Source organism: Bufo gargarizans, chromosome 1, assembly GCF_014858855.1.
Source record: "Bufo gargarizans isolate SCDJY-AF-19 chromosome 1, ASM1485885v1, whole genome shotgun sequence".
Taxonomy (NCBI): domain Eukaryota; kingdom Metazoa; phylum Chordata; class Amphibia; order Anura; family Bufonidae; genus Bufo; species Bufo gargarizans.
Window position 1 is genome coordinate 79717495 of NC_058080.1, and position 27391 is coordinate 79744885.

The window sequence follows — 27391 nt, forward strand, 5'->3', positions numbered from 1 at the left end:
CCTACAATAGTATTATCAATGCACTAGACAGCTGGTCTAATGACCAGTTTAGACCATTTAGGACTGAATGTTGGCACAGTTTTGTGACCTTTAAGACCATGACAGATACCAGCTGCTGATGATGCATCTATCTATCTGACACACTGGATTTTGTTTCATGGGTGGAGTCAGTGGCATCATTTGAAAGTCATTTGTTACACAGATTTGCTTCAGTGGCATCAACCTAAGTGTTGTGATCTCATCAAAAGTCACCACTTCCAGCCACGTCATTGGGCAAGTTGATTGATGATGGATGGAGATGTCATCAGGTGTATTTTGGTGTCAGCGAGCTCCAAGGCAATGTCCCATCACTTTTTTTGTCTGCCAGGACAAGGCATGGTGCCCTACAAAGCCCTCCTCTGTAGCTGTACCTAATATCTTTGTGCCCAATGTTAGTTATGAGGGATAGAGATGCAATTGCTGCAGAGTAATGCCATGGGCACAGACAGCTGCCATGGTAGTGTTTTTTAAAAAATTTTTACTATTCTTATTTCTTATTTTCACCAAAAGTTAACAAAACATTACGGTAACATGACCAGTCAAAGAGAGAGAAAAAAAAAAAGAAAAGAATCCTCATTCAGTGACATTTTACACAACTATCCCCCTATCCTTACCGGCTAATCTTTCTTTACCGCGTCCGTCACGTGGTGCCCACCCCTGCCACTATACCCTCATTAGCTGAATAAGTTGGAAGACCTCAAAGTGCTACATGGCTGCCTTTGAATGTACCCCTCTGTAAATGTGAAAGGAGACCTCAATTGATCCCTTTCCTGTCCCGTCAAACATTTAATAATAAAAGGCGCCCATTTATGAAAAACACCTGACGCAGGCTTAGATTTATGTTTTTCTGCATATAGTTTTTCTAACATCATCAAGTTTTTTAAATGCTCAATTACTCCCTCTATATTAGGTATTGTGGCTTGCATAAATTGCTATATGTATGATACAAAATTGCACATCTCTCCACATTTCACGATGAAAATGTTTTCTAACCACATTCCATCGTTTAAGAATTTAGCCCCCCCCCCCACTATCTTCAGTTGTATTGACCATTTCTTAAAACAAAGTGAAGCCAATTTTGCTCCCGACAATTCCCTCCTGAGAGAACAGTAAATCTCTGAGATAGAGAGATAATCCCAGGCATTACAGACCACTTCCCGACTTATATCCCTTACCGTCCACTCACACATCCGCAAGCTTTTTGCGGTCCCTCTCAGATCACCTATCGCATCTGAGGCCAAACTCAGTCATACTAAATTTGCCAATATTCACCCTGATTTATTGCCAAACGTATGCAATCGGAGAGTCAATTCAGACTCATAAAAGCTTTCCCGTCTTTTCAGTCACATGTCAAAGCCTCTTTTAGCTCCCAGCCAAGCCTGTTTGGAATCCGTGGGGTGGGTCAGGATAAAATTGGAATATGCATCCCATAATTTACTACTAGCATGTGTGAACTGTTCAGTTCCAGCCTTCTTTATGCCCTTAACATGTGTAATAATTTGCCCTCTGAGGACCGCTTTAGCTGTTTCCCAGAACAAAAGATAGTATTGTGCGTGCTCCATGTTATCTAAGCAGAATTTCCTCACGCTTCGTTGTAACGAATCAGATTTTTTCCTAAAATGGCTGCTGCACATGTTAGAACATGGAGCAAAGAACTCTGGGAACGAGGGATCATGCATGCAGCCAATCAGCAGCCAGCCAGCCCTGTGATGTCACAGCCCTATAATTAGCCTCAGCCATCTTGGATTCAGCCATTTTCCAGCGTGCTTAGTGCAGGGAGAGACATCAGCAGGCGCTAGGGACAGTGCTAGGACAGACTTTATTGTGCTGAAAAATCGATTTAGAAGTTCAGGGAAAGATTAGTCAAGGTGTAGGGAAGGGATAGGGAGGCATCATCTACACTATGAAAGGAGAACAGGGTGCAATAGGTGTGTACAGCCTGGGTAATAGGAGGGATTCTATTCCACCTTACTGCACTAATTGGGAATGCAAATTGCACTAAATGATAGCTCAGTGATTCCAGCAAACCTTGCTTGTTATTGGGGTTCAGGTGCTGTGTGATACAGCCATTTACAGGGTGTATTAATAGGAAATATATGTACATCCTATTAGCTTTTCTGTGGTGATTTATGACTTTATAATAGGAAAAAGAATATGTCTTAAATGCAGTTTTGCAGTCTAGTTACATTGTACTACAGCCCTGCATGGCGCACGTGTTCAGTCTGGTTGTAAATCAGTTCCTGAAGTCTTCACCCCATCTGCGAGACATCCCCCAACATAGGCTGATATGCGACATGTCCACCCATTGGAATTCCACATCTTGGACCAATTATATGAACAGAGAAAGGCCATAAATCATTTCATGATGATACAGGTGGACAGAGGTACTTCACTGTGTAACTTCGATGTCAGCTAGTGGCAGCTCATGCGTGACACCTGCCGTTTTCTTGTGCCCTTTGAGGAGGCCATTTAATTTGTCAGTCGCCAGGACTATGGGATTTACAACGTCATTCAACTGATTCATATCCTGGAGCAAATGCTGCTAAATCTAGCTGGCCAGGAGACATGGCAAGTATATCTCATGGTCACATGAGCCCTGTGGGGGCTGAACTAGAGGAGAAGGAGGAGGACATTCGAGCACAAGCAATGCGTAGAGAAATTGGTGTTTTTTCTACACAGGTGACAGGAGAGGAGGAGCAGGAGCAGCCGGAGGAGCTACAGAGCAATGAGGAAGACGAGGCAGATGACCCAGACACACCATGGCAGTATGCAGTGGAGATGGAGGCAGGGAGTCCCTCTGAGTCACTTGTGCAAGTGGCCCGATGCATGATCATTTGCTTGCATAGTGACTACTGGCTCTCCCCCATGTTAGATCCTCACTACCGGTTGAAAATGGGGGCCTTTTTTTACACCCACTGAGAGGGAGGACAAACTGAACTCCTATCGAGACATCATATGTAGTCAGTTGGCTGCTGCCTATGTGCTCCATCGCCATCCACACGCAGGTCTGACTAGTGGGGCCCTCTACACTCACGTTCCACTTCCATGGCTGCTGGGGGGGCAGGAGCAGTACCAGGGGCGTAACTAGAGGTGAGTGGGCCCCACAGCAAATTTTTGTATGGGCCCCCCCCCCCCCCGTGTAAACCCCGCTCCTTTGGCTAGTCACGATCTAGACCAGACTAGGCTGCCATGCCATCCTTTTCCTATTATATACATACACACACACCCTATCTGTCATGTAGTGTCATTCTATCATACTGTTGTGGGGGCCGTGTCAAAGTCTTAGGCCCCTTTCACACGGGCGAGTTTTCCGCGCGGGTGCAATGCATGATGTGAACACATTGCATCCGAACTGAATCCGGACCCATTCACTTCAATGGGGCTGTGTACATGATCAGTGATTTCCACGCATGACTTGTGCGTTGCATAAAAATCGCAGCATGCTCTATATTCTGCGTTTTTCACGTAGCGCAGGCACCACAGAAGTGAATGGGGCTGCTTGAAAATTGCATTGCATCCGCAAGCATTGCGGATGCAATGCGATTTTCACGGATGGTTGCTAGGAGATGATAGGGACCCGAACTTTATTATTTTCCCTTATAACATGGTTATAAGGGAAAATAATAGCATTCTTAATACAGAATGCTAAGTAACATGTGGCTTGAGGGGTTAAAAAATAATAAAATAATTAATTATTCACCTCATCCACTTGATCGCGCAGCCCGGCTCGTCTTCTTTCAGGACCTGGCAGGAAAAGTACCTTTGGTGACGTCACCGCGCTCACAACGTGGTGAGCGTGGTGACGTCGGAGCAGGTCCTGCTGAATGAAGATAGAAATCTTCTATCTTCATTCAGCAGGACCTGCGCCGACGTCACCACGCTCACCACCAGGTTGCAAGGAGATATTGTTTGTAAACTTTTAGTTTTTTATCATGTGCATGAAAAACGCATCAAAACGCATTGCACCTGCGCAGAAAAAACTGAACGCAATCTTAGACAAAACTGACTGAACTTTCTTGAAAAATGGTGCGAGTTTCACTGAATGCACCCTGAACGCATCTGGAGCCAACCCGTATCGTTTGTGTGAAAGGGGCCAGCCATTCCCGTATTGATGACCGCATATGCGGATCAGCAATAAATGGGCACCCTTCCGTGTGCATTCCGCATCACGGATGCGGACCTATTCACTTTAATGGGTCCGCAAATCCAGAGATGCAGAAGGGTGCGAAACGGAATCACGGAACGGAACACTATGTAAGCACTACGCAGGGCTTCCGTGGGGTTCCATTCCGCACTTCCGTTCCACCAAAAGATAGAACATGTCCTTTTTGCAGAATTGTGCTTTCCTGGGTAATATACCCGGAGAGGTGAACATGACATCACACTACACTGTATGTACAGTATGACCCCTGCTGTAGCATAGGCACCCATTCTATGTATTGCTGCAGGGCTGACATCGACTGTAGTCTGTCCCCATGGTCTGAGCCCCTGGTAACCAGTCGAGTAGCTAGAAATGACTGGGCCCCACAGCAAATTTTTAAACGGGCAGGCAGGCGTCATACAGTGGCATTTGATTCTTTAACATACATGTGTTTTTACTGGACTATGACGTACACAATACAAAAATGCAGTACTCCACGTTCTTGTATTCTGCACAATCCGGTAAAAAAAATAATTTATATATATATATTATTTTTTTTTACAATGAAACTATGGTGAACGGATGTCACTGTCATGGCATCAGTATGAGGCATCCGAATATGTTTTTTTGTATACGTTAAACGGATGGGAAAAACGTGATGTGAACCCAGCCTTAAAGGGGTTGTCTGGGTTCAGAGCTGAACCCGGACATCCCTCCATTTTCACCCCGGCAGCCCCCCCTGACATGAGCATCGCAGCAGTTCATGCTCTGATGCTCTCCTTTGCCCTGCGCTAAATTGTGCAGGGCAAAGGCATTTTTTGGAGATCTGGTGACGTACCGGGGCTCTCCATGGGGCTGCCAGGAACCCCGGTGACGTCACTGGCACTGATGGGCTGGACTTAGCTCTGCCCTAGCCAGTAAAACGGCTAGGGCAGAGCGAAAGCCCGCCCCTCAGAGCCGGTGACGTCACCGAACACACTGCCGGGCGGAAACAAAAGAGCCCGTGCCCTGCGCGATTTAGCACAGAGCAAAGGAGTGCATCGGAGCATAAGATGCTCCGATGCTAGCCTCAGGGGGGCTGTCTGGGTGAAAATAAGGATATGTCCGGGTTCAGCTCTGAACCCGGACAACCCCTTTAAATGTTGGACAAAAATGTGATGTGAACTAGTGGTGCATTGTACAGTTGTGGAAAAAAACCATACTCGCCTGCTCCACGCCGCTCCGTGATCTTCCAGTCCCCATTCTGGCCTCATACTGGTGTCCCCAAGCTGCACATGGGCGCCCAGAGGAGTGTGGCATCAGATGGATAGGGGGCCTAGAGGGCAGGGCATCAGATAAGTAGGGGGCCCACAGGACAGAACTGGGGGGGGGGGCTTCTGAAAGGACAGCAGATGAATGCAGCTGGGGAGGCTACATGAGATGCAGGACAGCTAGGGTTGGCAGGCATAAGCCTGGAATGTATGGGCTCCTGATAGTGACACAGCATCTTCATTCTGCAGCACTTCCAGTGTCACTATTCAGTCTCCCCTCTCCCTCCTGTTACTGCCGACTACAGAGCAGTCTCTGTAGCAGGAGCTGGGCTGTACTAATAGTTAGGAGAGGGAGGGGAGACAGGATCTCCCTGTAGCACACTGTCCTGAGCCCTGGCTGCACTATTAAGCAGCCAGGCTCCTCTATTAATGGTCTGTGCTGATGGGCGGGGCTTAGCTCCCTGCTCTGCTCCGAGGATATTCCAAGCAGCAGTGAAGTGAGTGTAGAGGGGGTGTGGCCAGTCTGTTTACTACTGCTCTGGGCCCCTTGTCAGCCCGGGCCCCGAAGCAGCTGCTTCCCCTGCTTCCCTGGTAGGTACGCCACTGAGCAGTACCAGTTCCATCAGCAGCAACTTAAGTCTAGAAACGCTGATAAGCGGTTTTCTTCACCCGCCCAGCAGCAGCAGGTAAACATAGAGAAGAACCTGAACCAGCAGGTTGTGGCATATTTGGAGTGCACCCTGCCACCCCACATCGAAGAGCCGCAACTGGCCGAGTTTCCCCTGGACAAGCTTTCCTGCCCGTCCAGCAGTGTGGCATCAGAACGGTAGTGTGGCGGGGACCATAGTTACCCCAAGGAGAACTCGCCTGTCCACCCAAAATATGGAGAAACTGACCTTTGTGAAGATGAATCAGGCGTGGATCAGCCAGGATTTTGACACACTAGTGCCTGATGCATCAGACTAGATCATCCATGGTGCTACACCTAAACTTTGTCAAAGGAGAACTGTTTCTTCTGGCTATCTGCTTCAGCTATTATTCTGATGCTGCCACCCGCCTGATGCCACACACCTACTGCCAGGCACTCCTACTGCCACCCACCATCTTCAGCTGGTACTGGTATTGCTCCCCACCTCACCGCTATGTCACTGGGCCACTCTGTAGTCTCCTCATGCTGCTGCCACCTCACCATCTGTGGTCTCCTCATGCTGCTGCCACCTCCCCACTCTGTCACTGGGCCACTCTGTTGTCTCCTCATGCTGTTGCCAGCTCACCACTATGTTACTGGGCCACTCTGTGGTCTCCTCATGCTGCTGCCACCTCAACACTCTGTCATTGTGCCACTCTGTGGTCTCCTCATGCTGCTGCCACCTCACCACTCTGTCACTGCGCCACTCTGTGGACTTCTCATGCTGTTACCACCCTCCCCACTCCATGACTGGGCCACTATTTTGACTTTTTGGCCTGGGTGACATCACTATTTATTTGACCCTTCTTCTGATCTGTCAGAAGGAAGGAAAAATGAGACACACAATGGATCCTGTCAATGTAGCAGCTATAAGGCCTGTATGTCATGGTCCCTATTTTGCATCAGAATTGGCTTATGATTTGGTAGCCAAAAGCAGGAGAGGGTACAAAACATGCGAATAATCCATTCACGTGTCATCTCTGTTTTTGATCCACTCCTGTTTGTTTTTTTGGCTTCAGCAATACTGATGGATTACTGACCAAATGCTGACCGAGTGAAGGCGGATGCTCAACAGACAGGATCCGTTTTTTGGGGGTTTTGACAGATCAGAGGAAAGGCAAAATAATCAGTGACATCAACACAAACTTACTGCTGACACCCTGTCCACTCTGTCGGGGGGCTTTACTTATATAAGTGTTTAATAGAACAGATTCTGTAGAAATCTATATGGAATCAGCTGACGGCGGTGTAAAAGGAGTGCGCTCTTTCACGCTATAGTAGGATCTTGGGCCTCTGCAGGGTTCTTTATTCCTGGCGCTAACATTGACCTGTAAGGCTGAGTTCACTCTTGAGTTATTCGGTCAGTTTTGGCCCCGTAACTGCCCAAATAAGTGAAGTGTGCAGTGATTCTAAGATCGACACCTGTCATCTGCGTGTCATACTAACTCACAGTATTGTTTTACTACCACAGCAGACTCCCTATGCGTGTTTCTGCAAGGCACAGTGTTCTACACCACTATACAGGCTCTCTGCAGCCAGGAAATAGCTGTTTTTTAACGAGATTCACCACAAATAAATTTTTGAGAAATTCGCTCATCTCTAATAAGAACGACTCATCTTTAAGTAGAAAGGATGGAAACCTCCATAGATAATCTGGACCTTTTGGATATGTATCCCGGATAGTAGTAGAAAGTGGGGCATGATCAGAAATAATCATATCCTCTATATCTACAAAACAAACACGTGGTATCAGTGGTTGGATAAATAAAAAATCATCTATTCTAGATCAGGTGTTATGCGATACTGAGTATAAAGTGTATACCCGGTCTGATGGGTGGCCTAGTCTACCATCTTCCAGAAAATTTGATTCCACCATTCTTGCCAATGCTATCTTAGTCCCCGACATTCCAGAGGGTCTATAATCGTAAGACTTTCTATCTTCAACCTCTGACATCACCATATTGAAATCCCCGCCTATTATTTTTTGCAATGGATCCACAAGCAACCTTGCTTCTAGAGCTTTAAAAAAGGTTCCTGGTGAGATCATTTGACTGGACTTGATAGGGCATCTCCATGGAGGGAAAATAAGTTTTGTGATATAGATTGCTGTTGCTGCTGCTCCCAGCTGTCACTGTGGAGGAAGGTAATGAGGGCACTGAGGATGAGAATAAAGCCGTTTGTGAGGGAGAAGGGGACAAGGAGGGAATTTTGTGAGGGAGAAGGAGACATGGGGGCAGTCTATCAGATAGAAAGGAACCATAGGGATCCTCATCTTTTTTTGCCCCCTGGAGCACCCCTGACTGCGGACCACTGTATGGAGAGGATCCACAGGACCGGATAAGTACATCACAATTATCGTTAGTACTTTGGTTGTTCATGTGTTAGTTGAATGGTCTCTGACAGTGGAACACCGCCTCGGGGTGCTCCAGAAATTTTGTTTTTTTCATCTTTTTGAACCGTTGTTATGTAGCCGCTAGATTGTAGCAGCAACGTACTTGTTCATATTTTCTTATGGTCTCCTGATGGACCACATCATTAAGGGGAAACGCGTCGAGACTGAGACTTTATTCACAGTACCATAATCATCCTTGTAAAACTGTGTTTTTTTTTATAGACTCAGATATCTTGCTGGATCTTCAATGAAGGCGTAATATTTCGTTAATCATTGTCGTTAGACCCGATTCACAGTATTATAATTATCTTCGTTAACTGTGGCTTTTTTGTGGATAGACCGAGAAATCTGTCTGGTCTTTCCTTTAAGGCGTAATATTTCGTTAATCTATTGTTGTTGTAGGACCCGGACATCCATATGGGCCAACGTGCTATAAGGGCTTTTTAAGGACAGGCAGGCTAGATACGGGGACGGAGTGCTCCCACCATTAGGGTGCATCTCTGGGCTGAGATAAGGTCAGGGACACCATAGGGACACAATAGAGACCCATATGGTTGTTGCCCCGTTGTACCACCATATTTAGCCACCCTGACTGATCCTTAAAATTGGCTCTTAGTGTCTGTCTGTAATTGTCGTATGTCCATCAGTCCCCATGTGAGGGACTTTTGTGTGTAATTTTTTGTAATTTTTTAGTAAATTGCTAATAAAAGTTATATTTTAGGTAGTTGGCCCCAGTGACATTATTCTTAGATACAACTACCCATTAGGTATTTAGTCGGTTTAACCATAGGGATCAGTCTGTGTGAGAAAAGAGGGTCATATGGAGCAATGTGTGAGAGAAGAGTGAGCCATATGGGGCATTCCATGAGAGAGAATGGGCCATAGGGATCAGTCTCTAGAGGAGAAAGGGGCCATGGAGCGTAGTCTATAAGAGGGAAAGCAACCATGGGGAGAAGTCTGTGAAGGATAAAGGGGCTATGAAACGCAGTCTATGGCCTCATGCACACAACAGTATTTTTTCACTGTCCGCAAAACGGGGTTCCGTTGGTCCGTGATCCGTGACCGTTTTTTCGTCCGTGGGTCTTCCTTGATTTTTGGAGGATCGTTTTGGTGTCCGCCTGGCCGTGCGGAGCCAAACGGATTCGTCCTGAATTACAATGCAAGTCAATGGGGACGGATCCGTTTGAAGTTGACACAATATGGTGCAATTGCAAACGGATCCGTCCCCCATTGACTTTCAATGTAAAGTCTGGAGTCCCTTTATACTATCTGATCGGAGTTTTCTCCAATCCGATGGTATATTTTAACTTGAAGCGTCCCCATCACCATGGGAATGCCTCTATGTTAGAATATACTGTCGGATATGAGTTACATCGTGAAAACTCATATCCGACAGTATATTCTAACACAGAGGCGTTCCCATGGTGATGGGGACGCTTCTAGTTAGAATATACTACAAACTGTGTACATGACTGCCCCCTGCTGCCTGGCAGCACCCGATCTCTTACAGGGGGCCGTGATCAGCACAATTAACCCCTCAGGTGCCGCTCCTGAAGGGGTTAATTGTGCGTATCATAGCCCCCTGTAAGAGATCAGGGCTGCCAGGCAGCAGGGGGCAGACCCCCCCTCCCCAGTTTGAATATCATTGGTGGCCAGTGCGGACCCCCCGCCCCCCCTCCCTCCCTCTATTGTAATAATAGCATTGGTGGCCAGTGTGCGGCCCCCCCTCCCTCTATTGCATTAACATTGGTGGCAGTGTGCGCCCCCCCACCCCCCTTCCTCTCTCTATTGTTTTTATATATTGGTGGCAGTGTGCGCCCCCCGCCCCCCCCTTCCTCCCTCTATTGTTTTAATACATTGGTGGCAGTGTGGCCCCCCCCTTCCTCTCTCTATTGTTTTAATACATTGGTGGCAGTGTGCGGCCTCCCCTCTCCCCCCCCCCCATCATTGGTGGCAGCGGAGTAGAAGCATCATACTTACCTGCTGGCTGCTGCGATGTCTGTGTCCGGCCGGGAGCTCCTCCTACTGGTAAGTGACAGGTCTGTGCGGCGCATTGCTGTCACTTACCAGTAGGAGGAGCTCCCGGCCGGACACAGACATCGCAGCAGCCAGCAGGCAAGTATGATGCTTCTACTATTGCTATGTAACCATGGCAACCAGGACTGCAGTAGCGTCCTCGTTGCCATGGTTACCGATCGGAGCCCCAGCGATTAAACTGGGACTCCGATCGGAACTCCGCTGCCACCAATGATCGGGCGGGAGGAGAGGGGAGGCCGCACACTGCCACCAATGTATTAAAAGAGTAGAGGGAGGAAGGGGGGCGGGGGGGGCGCACACTGCCACCAATGTATTAAAACAATAGAGGGAGGAAGGGGGGGGCGCACACTGCCACCAATGTATTAAAACATTAGAGGGAGGAAGGGGGGGGAGCGGGGGGGCGCACACTGCCACCAATGTTAATGCAATAGAGGGAGGGAGGGGGGCCGCACACTGTGCCACCAATGCTATTATTACAATAGACGGAGGGAGGGAGGGCCGGGGTGGGGGCCGCACTGGGCCACCAATGAAATTTAAACTGGGGAGGGAGAGGGGTCTGCCCCCTGCTGCCTGGCAGCCCCGGATCTCTTACAGGGGGATATGATACGCACAATTAACCCCTTCAGGTGCAGCACCTGAGGGGTTAATTGTACGGATCACGGCCACCTGTAAGAGATCGGGTGCTGCCAGGCAGCAGGGGGCAGTCATGTACACAGTTCGTTGTATATTCTAACTAGAAGCGTCCCCATCACCATGGGAACGCCTCTGTGTTAGAATATACTGTCGGATCTGAGTTTTCACAAAGTGAAAACTCAGCTCTGAAAAAGCTTTTATACAGACGGATCTTCGGATCCGTCTGTATGAAAGTAACCTACGGATCACGGACACGGATGCCAATCTTGTGTGCATCCGTGTTCTTTCACGGACCCATTGACTTGAATGGGTCCGTGAACCGTTGTCCGTCAAAAAAATAGGACAGGTCATATTTTTTTGACGGACAGGATACACAGATCACAGTCTCGGCTGCAAAACGGTGCATTTTCCAATGGGTCCGCGAAAAAAAACGGAAAACGGCACAACGGCCACGGATGCACACAACGGTCGTGTGCATGAGGCCTATGAAAGAGAAAGAAGACATGGGAAACAGTCTGTGAGAGAGGAGGGGGTGAGCAATCTCAATCTGATTGACTGTTTAGGCCCCAACTCTGATTGACTGTTTAGGCCCCAACTTTAATTTCTTAAAGTTGGAGCCTAAAATTGAATTTCGTAAAGTTGGGGCCTTACGTGTTTTTGCAATATACATGATTAGGTAATCTTGTAAACTCTCTGAGCACTGATTAGTAGAATCTGTATTTTTGGATGGAATACTGTATGCTGAGCATGAATACTGGTAACATGAAGAGGCAGCCTGCATTTTTTTTATTACAAAGAGTGGACTTTTTGAAATAGAACCATTCCATCCATGGCCTATGAAATGGGCCAAGGAAGGGAGCAGTGTGGAGGACAGGAGTGGTGATAGTGGCAATGATGTTGGCTGTAGTACTCATGGCATCAGTCCTCACTCTGGAGCTCCCCGGACCATGCAGTGATGGGAAGGATGCACCTTTTCTTCTTTTGGGGCACTCCCTGGCTTTTGGGTCTCTTGTTTGATGGCAGTTGGCATACCCTTGGTGGAGATTGGTTAGAGTAGGTGCTAGGCAGGACTCTCTCACTCTGTGGGATACCATGCAATACTGCAACAGTGCAGATGTTGACGCACACAATGATGAGGCCAATTTTATAACCAAGAGCAGTTCTTTACTATAGGCAATTGTTTGTGGCAATCTAGCCTAAGGGATGTTCTTTTTCTATATTTAGATCTTTATAGCCATAGTGCCCTCAGCACAGTGCAGTCTCTTCAAATAGATGGCCAGTCTGCACTGTAATATAGTAGAGGACCTAAAGCTTAATGTCCCATGCACAATGCAGTGAAGTCCAAAACAGGCATAGATGTTTTACTTCACTGACTTGTATTTTTCAGCACTCTTCTTCTATGGCCTCTAAACTTATGGTATATCAGCAGTTCTTTCCCTCATGAGCTGGCACATATACTATCTGATACTTTCACTTTAAACATGCAACTCATTCTGCTTCTTGATTCTCATTCTCTCACAGACTACACGCAATTTAACTCCTCACTACTAGAGGAAGAGGTGCAACCAACCTATAACTGCCAATCATTACTGAGTGGCTGGGCTAGTCAGTTAATTCCCTACTCCCCAAACACAACCTTTAGGATACACAATGCAAAATAACATCACTTTAACTAATAAAGTGGGCTTCCGGCACACTGCATCCATATCTGGTATTGCAGGCAAATAACACATGCAAATAGCTTGTTAAAGGAAGACTCCTAAGGAAATTGGTTTGGTATGCTATGCCTAGTAGACGCCTGCATGACTCAAGAATTCAAATAAAGAAGTCATGCCAGATCCCCTCAGACGTTGCACTGGGCATAACACACTACATCAGTTTTGCCATGTAACTGTGTCATTTGGCTTCAATACTAGATATACAGTCGTGGCCAAAAGTTTTGAGAATTACATAAATATTGGAAATGGGAAAAGTTGCTGCTTAAGTTTTTATAATAGCTATTTGCATATACTCCAGAATGTTATGAAGAGTGATCAGATGAATTGCATAGTCCTTCTTTGCCATGAAAGTTAACTTAATCCCCTAAAAAACTTTCCACTGCATTTCATTGCTGTCATTAAAGGACCTGCTGAGATCATTTCAGTAATCGTCTTATTAGCTCAGGTGAGAATGTTGACGAGCACAAGGCTGGAGATCATTATGTTAGGCTGATTGGGTTAAAATGGCAGACTTGACCTGTTAAAAGGAGGGTGATACTTGAAATCATTGTTCTTCCATTGTTAACCATGGTGCAAAGAAACGCGTGCAGCCATCATTGTGTTGCATAAAAATGGCTTCACAGGCAAGGATATTGTGGCTACTAAGATTGCACCTCAATCAACAATTTATAGGATCATCAAGAACTTCAATGAAAGAGGTTCAATTCTTGTTAAGAAGGCTTCAGGGCATCCAAGAAAGTCCAGCAAGCGCCAGGATCGTCTCCTAAAGAGGATTCAGCTGGCAGAGCTTGCTCAGGAATGGCAGCAGGCAGGTGTGAGCGCATCTGCACGCACAGTGAGGCGAAGACTTTTGGAAGATGGCCTGGTGTTAAGAAGGGCAGCAAAGAAGCCACTTCTCTCCAAAAAAAACATCAGGGACAGATTGATCTTCTGCAGAAATATGGTGAATGGACTGCTGAGGACTGGGACAAAGTCATATTCTCCGATGAAGCCTCTTTCCGATTGTTTGGGGCATCAGGAAAAAGGCTTGTCCGGAGAAGAAAAGGTGATCGCTACCATCAGTCCTATGTCATGCCAACAGTAAAGCATCCTGAGACCATTCATGTGTGGGGTTGCTTCTCATCCAAGGGAGTGGGCTCACTCACAAATTTGCTCCAAAACACATCCATGAATAAAGAATGGTACCAAAACACCCTCCAACAGCAACTTCTTCCAACAATCTAACAACAGTTTGGTGAAGAACAATGCATTTTCCAGCACGATGGAGCACCGTGCCATAAGGCAAAAGTGATAACTAAGTGGCTCGGGGACCAAAACGTTGACATTTTGGGTACATGGCCTGGAAACTCCCCAGATCTTAATCCCATTGAGAACTTGTGGTCAATCCTCAAGAGGCGGGTGGACAAACAAAAACCCACTAATTCTGACAAACTCCAAGAAGTGATTATAAAAGAATGGGTTGCTATCAGTCAGGAATTGGTCCAGAAGTTGATTGAGAGCATGCCCAGTCGAATTGCAGAGGTCCTGAAAAAGAAGCATAAATGTCATGTAATTGTCGATAAAAGCCTTTGAAACGTATGAAGTGCGTGTAATTATATTTCACTACATCACAGAAACAACTGAAACAAAGATCTAAAAGCAGTTTAGCAGCAAACTTTGTGAAAACTAATATTTGTGTAATTCTCAAAACTTTTGGCCACAACTGTACACCATGCACAAGGGTTGACCTGTTCAAAAAGAACCATTTTCAAATTTTATAAAATCTCTTTAATTAAAAATTGTGATTGTGCCAATTCACAGACTCTGACCGATTCTTCCTCATGCATGCCGTTCTGCGGCTGTTCCGTGCATTGGGGGCCGCAACTTGAATTGGTCCGTGATCCGTCCACGTGGTAAAAAAATAGAACTTGTTCTATTTTATTGCTGTGGGGAGAAACGGACAGAAACACCACGGAAGCACTCTGTGGTGCTTCGTTTCCGCACCACACCACATCTCCCGGATTGCGGACCAATTTAAGGGAATGGGTCTGCATCCGTGATGTGAGGTGCACACGGCTGGTGCCCATGTATTGCGGACCTGCTGTATGCGGGACGCAATATGGCCACGGCCAGGCAATGGTCGTGCGCATAAGGCCTAAAGGATATGCAGATGTTGAAAGTAAATCAACATTTTTGAGAAATGTTTTCCTCACTGAAATTTTTTAATGAGTATTATGCGGCTATTCATTTGCTTAGATGACTTTCAAATAACAGCAAAGAAAGCATACTTTACTGCTTGTACTAAAGAGCACTTGGATGAGGAATATTGGCTGCCAAACTGTGATTACTAGGAATTAAAATAAATATCAGAAAAGGGCAGGCCCGTACTGCAATCTATCAATTATCTGCAAAGGGACATCAAAGCTAGACGTAAATTCAAGATAGCAAATGTAATAAGGACATTAACCCTCAGCTATTTTTTTTCCTGGCTTTCAAGAGCCGTAAATTTTTATTTTTCTGTTGACAAGTGATTTTGGAGGGACAGGTTGTATTTTTTAACACCACAACAACCAAATGCCGTACGTTCTACCTGGGCTTGCTGTACTAAGTGGGCTTGTGAATAAGTGGAGTTCAAAGAGCCGGAGTGCTGGTGCTGAGTGTGATTTTGTGGGAGTAATTGCAAATAGCTGCTTATAGTTTATAGAAAAGGTCCTTGTTAGTTAAGTGCTTGCATTTTGGTACTGACATTTAAACCCATTTTTTTTTCTCTGCTGTGTACCTGGTTAACCTGTTCTGGACAAATGACGTACTGGTACGTCATGTATAGTTCTGATCACCGGCGCCGGGCGGGCGGTGATCGGAACCCGGTGCCTACTCAAATCATTGAGCAGGCACCTTGGTTCAATGCACCGGGGGTTCTGTGACCCCCCCCCCCCCCCATGTCGGCGATCGCAGCAAACCGCAGGTCAATTCAGACTTGCGGTTTGCTGCGTTTCTGGGTTATTCGGGTCTCTGGGGACCCGATAACCAGGAACAGGATGGTGATCGGTGGTGTCATAATACACCACCAATCACCATCCTGCGATCCTGAGAGGTGATGGTGACATCACCTCTCAGGATCGCTCTCATTGGTCGGCTGGGTGGGCGAGTCATTCAAATTACCGCAGCGCTCCTCTCCTCCTCCTTTTGTGTCCGGGAGCTGAGGAGAGAGGCTCGCCAGCTGCATGGATCTCCAGCCAGCACCCCCATCTGTGCCCCAGAACCCCCAGCACCACCCAGGTATTTTAGGGAAAGGTTAGGTTAGGCAGGGATATTCAGAGAAAGTTAGTGAGAAAAAAACAAAAAACTAATTTTTGTTGCATCACCCTAAATCGGGTGTCTGGGGTCCACAGCACAGCTGGCCTACACTTTCCAGGTGTGGTCCCCCATACTGGAAAGAAGGGACAGACCCAAAAAAGGTGCAGAGTGTGTCACAGGAGGGGGGTACGGAAGGACACCACTACTTAGTGTGACACGTGCCCCGATCATCCGGGCCTCTGCATTATTGGTTGCTTCAGGGAGTACCACACTTCCATGGAGTACAAAATTTATATCCCAATTTAGCCAGTGACAATCGGATAAAAAACGATGGTTCTCAGACTTGAGACACAAAAAGTAAAAAAAAAAAAAATTCTAAAATATTATTTAGTAAAAAAAAAAAAAAAAAAAAAGTTGACATATTAGGTATTGCCGCGTCCGTAAGAATCTGCTATATAAAAATACTCCACCCCTAACCCCTCAGATGAACACGGTCAAAAAAATAAAATAAAAACGGTGCAAAAAAAAGTTTTTTTTTGTCACCTTACATCACTAAAATTGTAATAGCAAGCGATCAAAAAGTCATATGCCCCCCAAAATAGTACCAATAAAACCGTCCTCTCATCCCTCAAAACATAAGCCCCTACCTAAGATAATAGGCTAAAAAATAAAAACAAATGACTTAGATTATAGAGATACTCTAATATTTTTTCTTTTTGTTTATTAAAAGATAATATAGTGTAAAACCTAAATAAATAAATAAAAAGTAGACATATTAGGTATCGCCACGTCCATAAGAATCTGCTCTATAAAAATACCCCATGACCTAACCCCTCAGATGAACATGGTCAAAAAATAATAATAAAAACGGTGCAAAAAAAGGTATTTTTTTGTCACCTTACATCACAAAAATTGTAATAGCAAGCGATTAAAAAGTCATATGCCCTTCAAAATAGTACCAATAAAACCGTCCTCTCATCATGCAAAAAATGTGCCCCTACCTAAGATATTCGGCTAAAAACCCCAAAAAATTACTCAGACTATGGAGATACTAAAATGTGTTTTTTTTTGGTTTATCAAAAGATAATATAGTGTAAAACATAAATAAATAAATAATAAATAAAAAGTAGACATATTAGGTATCACCGCGTCTGTAAGAATCTGCTCTATAAAAATACCCCATTACCTAACCACTCAGATGAACACAGTCAATTTTTTTTAAATAAAAACGGTGCCAAAACAGCAATTTTTGGGCAAATGTTCCATTTTAATCAGTTTTTTTCCAATAACAAGGCAAGGGTTAACAGCCAAACAAAACTTCATATTTATTACCCTGATTCTGCAGTTTACAGAAACACCCCATATTTGGTCGTAAACTGCTGTATGACCAAACGGTAGGGCACAGAAGGAATGGAACGCTGTATGGTTTCTGGAATGCAGATTTTGATGGCCTTTTTTTTGGCACCATGTCCCATTTGAAGCCCCCCTGATGCACCCCTAGAGTAGAAACTCCATAAAAGCGACCCCATCTAAGAAACTACACCCCTCAAGGTATTCAAAACTGATTTTACAAACTTTATTAACCCTTTAGGTGATCTTCAACAGTTTATGGCAAATGGAGATGAAATTTCAGAATTTCTATTTCTGGTAAACTTGCCTCACAAAAATGTAATAGAGATAAACCAAAAATCATATGTACCCTAAAAATAGTCCCAACAAAACTGCCACCTTATCCCGTAGTTTCCAAAATGGGGTCACTTTTATGGAGTTTCTACTCTAGGGGCGCATCATGGAGGCTTCAAATGGGACATGGTGTAAATAAACCAGTCCAGCAAAATCTGCCTTCCAAAAACCACACGGCGCACCTTTCCCTCTACGCCCTACTGTGTGCCTGTACAGTAGTTTACGGCCACATATGGGGTGTTTATGCAAACTACAGAGTCAGGGCAATAAATATTGAGTTTTGTTTGGCTGTTAAGCCTTGCTTTGTTACTGGAAAAAATGGATTAAACAGAAATTTAAGAATTTAATTTTTTGGGCAAATTTTCCATCTCCATTTGCCAATAACTCTTGTGCAACACCTAAAGGGTTAACAACGTTTGTAAAATCAGTTTTGAATACCTTGAGGGGTGTAGTTTCTAGAATAGGGTCAGTTTTGGGTGGTTTCTATTATGTAAGCCTCACAAAGTGACTTCAGACCTGAACTGGTCCCTAAAAATTTGGTTTTTGAAAATTTCTGAAAAATTTCTAGATTTGCTTCTAAACTTCTAAGCCTTGTAACATCCCCAAAAACTAAAATGTCATTCCCAAAATGATCCAACCATGAAGTAGACATATGGAGAATGTAAATTAATAACTATTTTTGGAGGTATTACTATGTATTATAGAAGTAGAGAAATTGAAACTTGGAAATTTGCAATTTTTCCCAAATTTTTTGTTAATTTGGTATTGTTTTATAAATAAAAAAGTTATTTTTTTTTTTACTTCATTTTACCAGTGTCATGAAGTACAATATGTGATGAAAAAACTATCTCAGAATGGCCTGGATAAGTCAAAGCGTTTTAAAGTTATCATGAGCCTGGTCCTTAAGGGGTTAAGGTGAAATATGGCTGTGTCCTTAAGGAGTTAAGGGGAGTAGTTTGTGCTTCCAGGTGCTGTTAATTGCATCACTGAACTCATCCTGAGCTCCCTGTACTAAGTGGGCTTGTGAATAAGAGGAGTTTAACCGCTTCAACCCAAGGCCTGTTTTCACCTCCCTGCCCAGGCCATTTTTACAAATTGGACCAGTGTCACTATATGTGGTGATAACTTTAAAACGCTTTTACTTTTACAGGCCATTCTGAGATTGTTTTCTCGTCAGTGGTAAAAATAAGTATAAAAATACATTTTTATTAATAAAAAAATACCAAATTTACCAAAAATGTAGAAAAATTAGCAAATTTGCTAATTTCAATTTCTCTACTTTTATAATAGATAGTAATACCTTCAAAAATAGTAATTACTTTACATTCCCCATATGTCTACTTCATGTTTGGATCATTTTGAAAATGACATTTTATTTTTTGGGGACATTAGAAGGCTTAGAAGTATGGAAGCAAATCTTGAAATTTTTAGGAAAATTTCCAAAACCCACTTTTTAAGGACCAGTTCAGGTCTGAAGTCACTTTGTGAGGCTTACATAATAGAAACCACCCAATAATGACCCCATTTTAGAAACTACACCCCTCAAGGTATACAAAACTGCGGTTTACAGAAACACCCCACATGTGATCGTAAACTGCTGTACGGGCACACGGCAGGGCGCAGAAGGAAAGAAACGCCATATGGTTTTTAGCTCAACTGGTTTTTAGATGCCATGTCCTATTTGAGGCCCCCCTGATGCACCCCTACAGCAGAAACTCAAAAAAGTGACCACATTTTGAAAACTACGGGATAAGGTGCCAATTTTATTGGTACTATTTTGGGGTACATGTGATTTTTTATTGCGTTTTTTATGAGGCAAGGTAACAAAAAAATGGATGTTTTGGCACCGTTTTTATTTTTAATTTTTACAGCGTTTACCTGAGGGATTAGGTCATGTGACTTTTTATAGAGCAGATAGTTACGCATTTGGCAATACCTAATATGTCTAATTTTTCTTATTTATTTAAGTTTTACACAATAATAGCATTTTTTAACCCGAAATAATGATATTTTAGTGTCTCATAGTCTGAGAGCCATAGCTTTTTATATTTTTTGACCGATTCTCTTAGGTAGGGTCTCATTTTTTGAGGGATGAGGTGACGGTCTGATTGGTACTATTTTGGGGGGCATGCGCCTTTTTGACCACTTGCTGTTGCAATTTTTGTGATGTAATGTGACAAAAATAGCTTTTTTTAAAAAAAAATTTGAGTGGTTAGGACATGTAATATTTGTATAGAGCTGGTTGTTACGGACGTGGCGATACCTAATATGTATATTTTTTTATGTATTTTACTTTAGCACAATAATAGCAGTTTTGAAACAAAAATAATTATGTTTTAGTTTCTCCATGTTCTGAGAGCTATAGTTTTTTTTTTTTTTTTGGGCGATTGTCTTAGGTAGGGGCTCATTTTTTGCGGGATGAGGTGACAGTTTTATTGATACCATTTTGGGGGGCATACGCCTTTTTGATCGCTTGGTGTTGCACTTTTTGTGATGTAAGGTGACAAAAATGGCTTTTTTTACACTGTTTTAATTTTTTTTTTTTTTTTATGGTGTTTATCGGACAGGGTGGATCATGTGATATATTTATAGAGCCGTTCATTACGGACGTTTTGATACCTAATATGTGTGGGTTTTGTTTTTTCTTTCAGTTTTTTATTATAAAATAAGGGGAAAGGGGTATTTTTTTTCTTTTTACTTTATTAATTTTATTACTTTATTAATTTTATTAAAAACACTTTTTTTCACTTTTTTTACTTTATTTATGACATTCACTTTTGGGGGTCTGATCCCCTCTGCAATGCATTACAATACATCTGTATTGTAATGCATTGCCTGTTAGTGTATGACACTGAGTCATACACTAACAGGTTGCCTAGGAGACCCAGTCTGAGGCTGGATCTCCTCGACTCCCATAGAAGGCAGTTCCCGATGCCATGCAAGGCATTGGGCAGCCTCTGCACGGTATAGAGCTGCCTTGTGTCGCATCGGTTCCCCGCCACAGCAGCGTGGGAACTTGATGCGATCGTTCACCTGACACAAACCTCTTCTATGTCGCGGTCAGCGCAGATCGCGGCATAGAAGGGGTTAATCCGCCTGCATGGGCTTTTACAATGATGCCGACGGATACAGCAGGGGCCCGGCTACCACGGACTGCCGGGCCCCTGCAGCGATCACTATGACGTACTATTACGGGAAATTGCGGGAACTTAGTGGTTCCCATGACGTAACAGTACGTCAAAGGTCGGGAAGGGGTTAAAGAACCAGAGTTTAAGACAAGGAGCAAGAAACTAAGGTTTGATAGATTTTCCTTGTGTGTTGTTGGCTTGATTCTAGCTAGTTCTCCAACTACAGCAGACAGGGTCTAATTCTAACTCATATTCAATGTTTTCCTTCTTTACTGTCCATCCCCATTTAAACATGTGCTCCATGGACAATGCTACTAAGTGTGTGTCCTGTGCAATGTATGCGTGCCTTGAAGAGCCATTCGAGGGTGAATACATTTGCACTAGATGCAATCATGTTGCATATTTGGAAGCCCAGATCTTGGATCTAAATAAGCAGCTTGAATCACTTAGGGGCAGACCTGGAGAGAGGCTTAGACTTCACTGTGCAGGCACTGACTGGGGTCAGTGAAATGGAGGTGGGAGGAGGAGGGCAATATCAGGACTATCAGGTCAGCAGTTGTGTTAATGTAGGAAGAAGGGGTAGTGGGAAAAGTGCCAGGGAAGCTAGTCCTAAGCTGGAACGTCCCAGTAAATATGTCTAGCTAGAAAAATGTGGGAGCTGGAGGCTATGGTACTAGAAGAACACATAGATGTAGTTGGTGTGGCTGAGACATGGTTGGACTCTTCGCATGACTGGGCTGTTAATATTGAGGGTTTTACACTATTTAGGAAAGACCAGGTCAATAGAAAAGGTGGTGGTGTGTGCCTGTATGTGAGGAGTGACCTGAAGACAAGTGTGAAAGAGGCAATTGTGGGTGCGGATGGTGAGGATGTGGAAACCTTATGGGTGGAAGTTCAAAGGGATAAAAACACAGAAAAAAATAATACTTGCTGTAATCTATAGACCCCTTAACATCACAGAGGAGACAGAAACGCAACTGTATAACCAAATAGAGTGGGCGACTGGGGTCATGGGTTCTGCCTCAACCGCAAAGGGGAGAAGATTCCTCAATTTGCTGTAGGACCACTTTATGGGCCAGTTTGTACAAGCAAATTGGGGAGATGCTCTGTTGGATCTGGTAATTTCTAATGATGCATAGGTTGCTGGTAATGTTACTGTTTGAGAAACATTAGGTAATAGTGACCTCAATATAATTATATTCCCCCTAAACTATAAAAAGCAAACTCTGTCAGGCAGAGCAAAGACACAGAATTTTAAAAAGACTAATTTCCCTGGGTTGAGGGCAGCATTTCAGGGCATAGACTGGGGGCAGCTACTGTCACATAATAATACTGAGGATAAATGGGAGAGCTTCAAAGCCACATTGAGTAATTGCACTAAAAAATGTATTCCTTTAGGTAACAGTATAAACGACCAAAATTAAACCCCCCATGGCTTACAGCTACTGTAAAAAGGGCAATAAAAGACAAACAAGGGCATTTCAAAAATACAAATCTGAGGGGTCAGCTGTAGCATTTGAAGATTACAAAGGGCTTAATAAAATCTGTAAAAAGAGATAAAATTTGCAAAAATACAAAACGAACAGCAGGTGGCGAAAGAGAGCAAAACAAATCCCCAAAAATTATTTAAATATATCAATGCTAAAAAACCAAGGTCTGAGCAGGTAGGTCCCCTAAATAATGGTAAAGGGGGGTAGTCACTGAAGATAAGGAAAAGGCAGAGTTACTAAATGTTTTTTTAGCTCTGTATATACAAAAGAAGAGAAAAGAGCTGATATCTGTGGTGCTGGGGCTGTTAGTACATCCAGTAATATACTTAATTGGCTAACTGTAGACATGGTCCAAGATAAGTTACACCCAAGAGTGCTTAAAGAGCTCAGTTCAGTAATTGCTCGGCCCCTGTTTATAATTTTTTAAGATTCTCTAGGTACTGGTAAGGCAAGGCAAATGTGGTGCCCATATTTAAAAAAGGATCTAGGTCCTTCATAGGTAATTATAGACCAGTTAGTTTTTAGTTGTGGGAAAAATGTTGACTATATACAGGAGTATGTGACTATAAATAATATTATAAGTGATAACCAGCATGGGTTTACCAAGGACAGAAGTTGTCAGACTAACCTGATTTGTTTTTATGAGGAGGTGAGTAGTATCCTGGATAGAGGGGCGGCTGTGGATGTAGTGTTTCTGGATTTTGCAAAGGCTTTTAAAAAATGTCCCTCATAGATGTTTAATAAATAAAGTAAGGTCTATAGGCTTGGAATGTATAGTTTGTAATTGGATTGAAAACTGGCTGAAGGACCGTGTCCAGAAAGTTGTGGTCAATGATTCCTATTCACAATGGTCCCGGGTTATAAGTGGTGTACCCCAAGGTTCAGTGCTGGGCCTTTTATTATTTAATTTATTAATGATATCGAGGACAGGATTAGGGTACTTTCACACTAGCGTTTTTCTTTTCCGGCGCTGAGTTCCGTCCTAGGGGCTCAAATCCGGAAAAGAACTGATCAGTTTTATCCTAATGCATTCTGAATGGAGAGTCCGTCCCTCAGGATGCATCAGGATGTCTTCTGTTCAGTCTTTTTGACTGATCAGGCTTTTCAGAAAAACGTAGCATGCAGTATTTTTACCTCCGGCCAAAAATCCTGAACACTTTGACTGAACGCCGGATCAGGCTTTTTTCCCATTGACTTGCATTAACGCCGGATCCGGCGCCGTGTGTTCAGTCAAAACGGATCCGGCTTTTGCATGTTAAACCCGAAAAATAGGAAAAAAAAGTTAAAGTCCATAAATGGCGGATCCGTTTTTTCCAATACATTTTTCCATTGTGATCGAAAGCCTGATCAGGATTCAAATGTAATCAGTTTTCACACGTTTTTCCGGATCCGGCGAGCAGTTCCGGTGTCGGAATTGAACGCCGGATTCAAACAACGCTAGTGTGAAAGTAACCTTAATAGCACAATTTCTATTTTTGCAAATGATACTAAGCTGTGTAGTATTGTACAGTCTATGGAAGATGTCCATAAACTACAAGCTGTCTTCAATGTGGATAAATGTAAAGTTATGCATTTTGGTAGTAATAATCTCCGTGCTTCATATGTCCTAGGGGATGTAACACTGGGAGAGTCTCATATAGAGAAGGATTTGGGTGTCCTTGTAGATGGTAGATTAAATAACAGCATACAATGTCAATCAGCTTCTTCTAAGGCCACCATCATATTGTCATGCATTAAACGAGGCATGGACTCGCGGGGCAGGGATGTGATATTACCACTTTACAAAGCGCTGGTGCGGCCTCATCTGGAATATGCAGTTCAGTTCTGGGCACCAGTCCATAGAAAGGACGCACTGCAGCTGGAAAAAGTACAGAGGAGAGCGACTAAACTGATAAGGGGCATGGAGGGTCTTAGTTATGAAGAAAGATTAAAATAATTGAATTTATTTAGTCTTGAAAAGAGACGTCTCAGGGGGGACATGATTAACCTATACAAATATATAAATGGGCCATACAAAAAAATACAGTGAAAAACTGTTCCATGTAAAATGCGCTCAAAAGACAAGGGGGCACTGCCTCCGACTGGAGAAGGAAAAGCTCAGTCTCCAGAAGCGTCAAAGCTTCTTTACTGTAAGAACTGTGAATCTGTGGAATAGACTTCCCCAGGACGTGGTCACAGCAGGAACAGTGGACAGTTTCAAAAAGGGTTTAGATGAATTCTTAAAAGTAAACAACATTAAGGCCTCATGCACACGACCGTTGTGTGCATCCGTGGCCGTTGTGCTGTTTTCCGTTTTTTTCCGCGGACCCATTGACTTTCAATGGGTCCGTGGAAAAATCGGAAAATGCACCGTTTTGCAGCCGAGGCCGTGATCCGTGTATCCTGTCCGTCAAAAAAATATGACCTGTCCTATTTTTTGGACGGACAACGGTTCACGGACCCATTCAAGTCAATGGGTCCGTGAAAGAACACGGATGCACACAAGATTGGCATCCGTGTCCGTGATCCGTGGCCGTAGGTTGCTTTCATACAGACGGATCCGAAGATCCGTCTGCATAAAAGCTTTTTCTGATCTAAGTTTTCACTTCGTGAAAACTCATATCCGACAGTATATTCTAACACAGAAGCGTTCCCATGGTGATGGGGACGCTTCTAGTTAGAATACACTACAAACTTTGTACAAGACTGCCCCCTGCTGCCTGGCAGCACCCGATCTCTTACAGGGGGATATGATAGCACAATTAACCCCTTCAGGTGCGGCACCTAAAGGGGTTAATTGTACTATCATATTCCCCTGTAAGAGATCAGGGCTGCCAGGCAGCAGGGGGCAGACCCCCCCCTCCCCAGTTTGAATATCGTTGGTGGCACAGTGTGCGCCCCCATCGGGCCCCCCCTTCCTCCCTTTAATGTTAGAAATCGTTGGTGGCACAGTGTGCGCCCACCATCGCCCCCCACTCCCTCTATTGTAATAAATCGTTGGTGGCACAGTGTGCGCCCACCATCGCCCCCCCCCCTCCCTCCCTCTATTGTAAAAAATCGTTGGTGGCACAGTGTGCACCCACCATCGGACCCCCTCCCTCTATAGCAGTAACAACATTGGTGGCAGTGTGCGGCCTCCCATTCCCCCCCCCATCATTGGTGGCAGCGGAGTTCCGATCGGAGTCCCAGTTTAATCGCTGGGGCTCCGATCGGTAACCATGGCAACCAGGACGCTACTGCAGCCCTGGTTGCCATGGTTACTTAGCAATAGTACAACAGTAGAAGATTCATACTTACCTGCTTGCTGCTGCGATGTCTGTGAACGGCCGGGAGCTCCTCCTACTGGTAAGTGACAGTTCTTTAGCAATGCGCCGCACAGACCTTTCACTTACCAGTAGGAGGAGCTCCCGGCCGGTCACAGACATCGCAGCAGCAAGCAGGTAACTATGAGTCTTCTACTATTGTACTATTGCTAAGTAACCATGGCAACCAGGACTGCAGTAGCGTCCTCGTTGCCATGGTTACCGATCGGAGCCCCAGCGATTAAACTGGGACTCCGATCGGAACTCCGCTGCCACCAATGATGGGGGGGGGGAATGGGAGGCCGCACACTGCCACCAATGTTGTTACTGCTATAGAGGGAGGGGGGGCCGATGGTGGGCGCACACTGTGCCACCAACGATTTATTACAATAGAGGGAGGGAGGGAGGGGGGGCGATGGTGGGCGCACACTGTGCCACCAACGATTTATTACAATAGAGGGAGGGAGGGGGGGCGATGGTGGGCGCACACTGTGCCACCAACGATTTATTACAATAGAGGGAGGGAGGGGGGGCGATGGTGGGCGCACACTGTGCCACCAACGATTTCTAACATTAGAGGGAGGAAGGGGGGGCCCGATGGGGGGCGCACACTGTGCCACCAACGATATTCAAAATGGGGAGGGGGGGGTCTGCCCCCTGCTGCCTGGCAGCCCTGATCTCTTACAGGGGAATATGATAGTACAATTAACCCCTTTAGGTGCCGCACCTGAAGGGGTTAATTGTGCTATCATATCCCCCTGTAAGAGATCGGGTGCTGCCAGGCAGCAGGGGGCAGTCTTGTACAAAGTTTGTAGTGTATTCTAACTAGAAGCGTCCCCATCACCATGGGAACGCCTCTGTGTTAGAATATACTGTCGGATCTGAGTTTCACGAAGTAGCTCATATCCGACAGTATATTCTAACATAGAGGCGTTCCCATGGTGATGGGGACGCTTCAAGTTAAAATATACCATCGGATTGGAGAAAACTCCAATCCGATGGTATAAAAGAACTCCAGACTTAACATTGAAAGTCAATGGGGACGGATCCGTTTGAAATGGCACCATATTGTGTCAACATCAAACGGATCCGTCCCCATTGACTTGCATTGTAATTCAGGACGGATCCGTTTGGCTCCGCACGGCCAGGCGGACGCCAAAACGACTTTTTTTTCATGTCCGTGGATCCTCCAAAAATCAAGGAAGACCCACGGACGAAAAAACATGAGGCCTAATGCTTATAAAAACATGTAGAAATCTGAGTCTCACTTCTTTCTAGGATTCGTGGATTCGCGTCCCCACCCTTGACCCTGATGGACTTTTTTTCAATCGTATCAACTATGTAACTATGTAACTATATACATGTATGGTGCTTGTTGCAGGTTTTTAATCCAGTGCAGTGCATGTATGGTGTGGGATTATATATCTAGCAGGCGCAGGTTGGTCGCCAGGGACCTTGTGGAAAAGACAGTAGTGGTTTATTACAGCTTCTGCCTTCTCCTTTGCTCGGTGCACAATGCTCAATGAGTGCTATGTAATGAATAGATTAAGCGGCTGTGCCACATCTTTCATTGGACTTTGTGATTACGTGATGTCCGGGTGTCTCAGGCGTAGAAAATACCAAATTTAGGGTGGA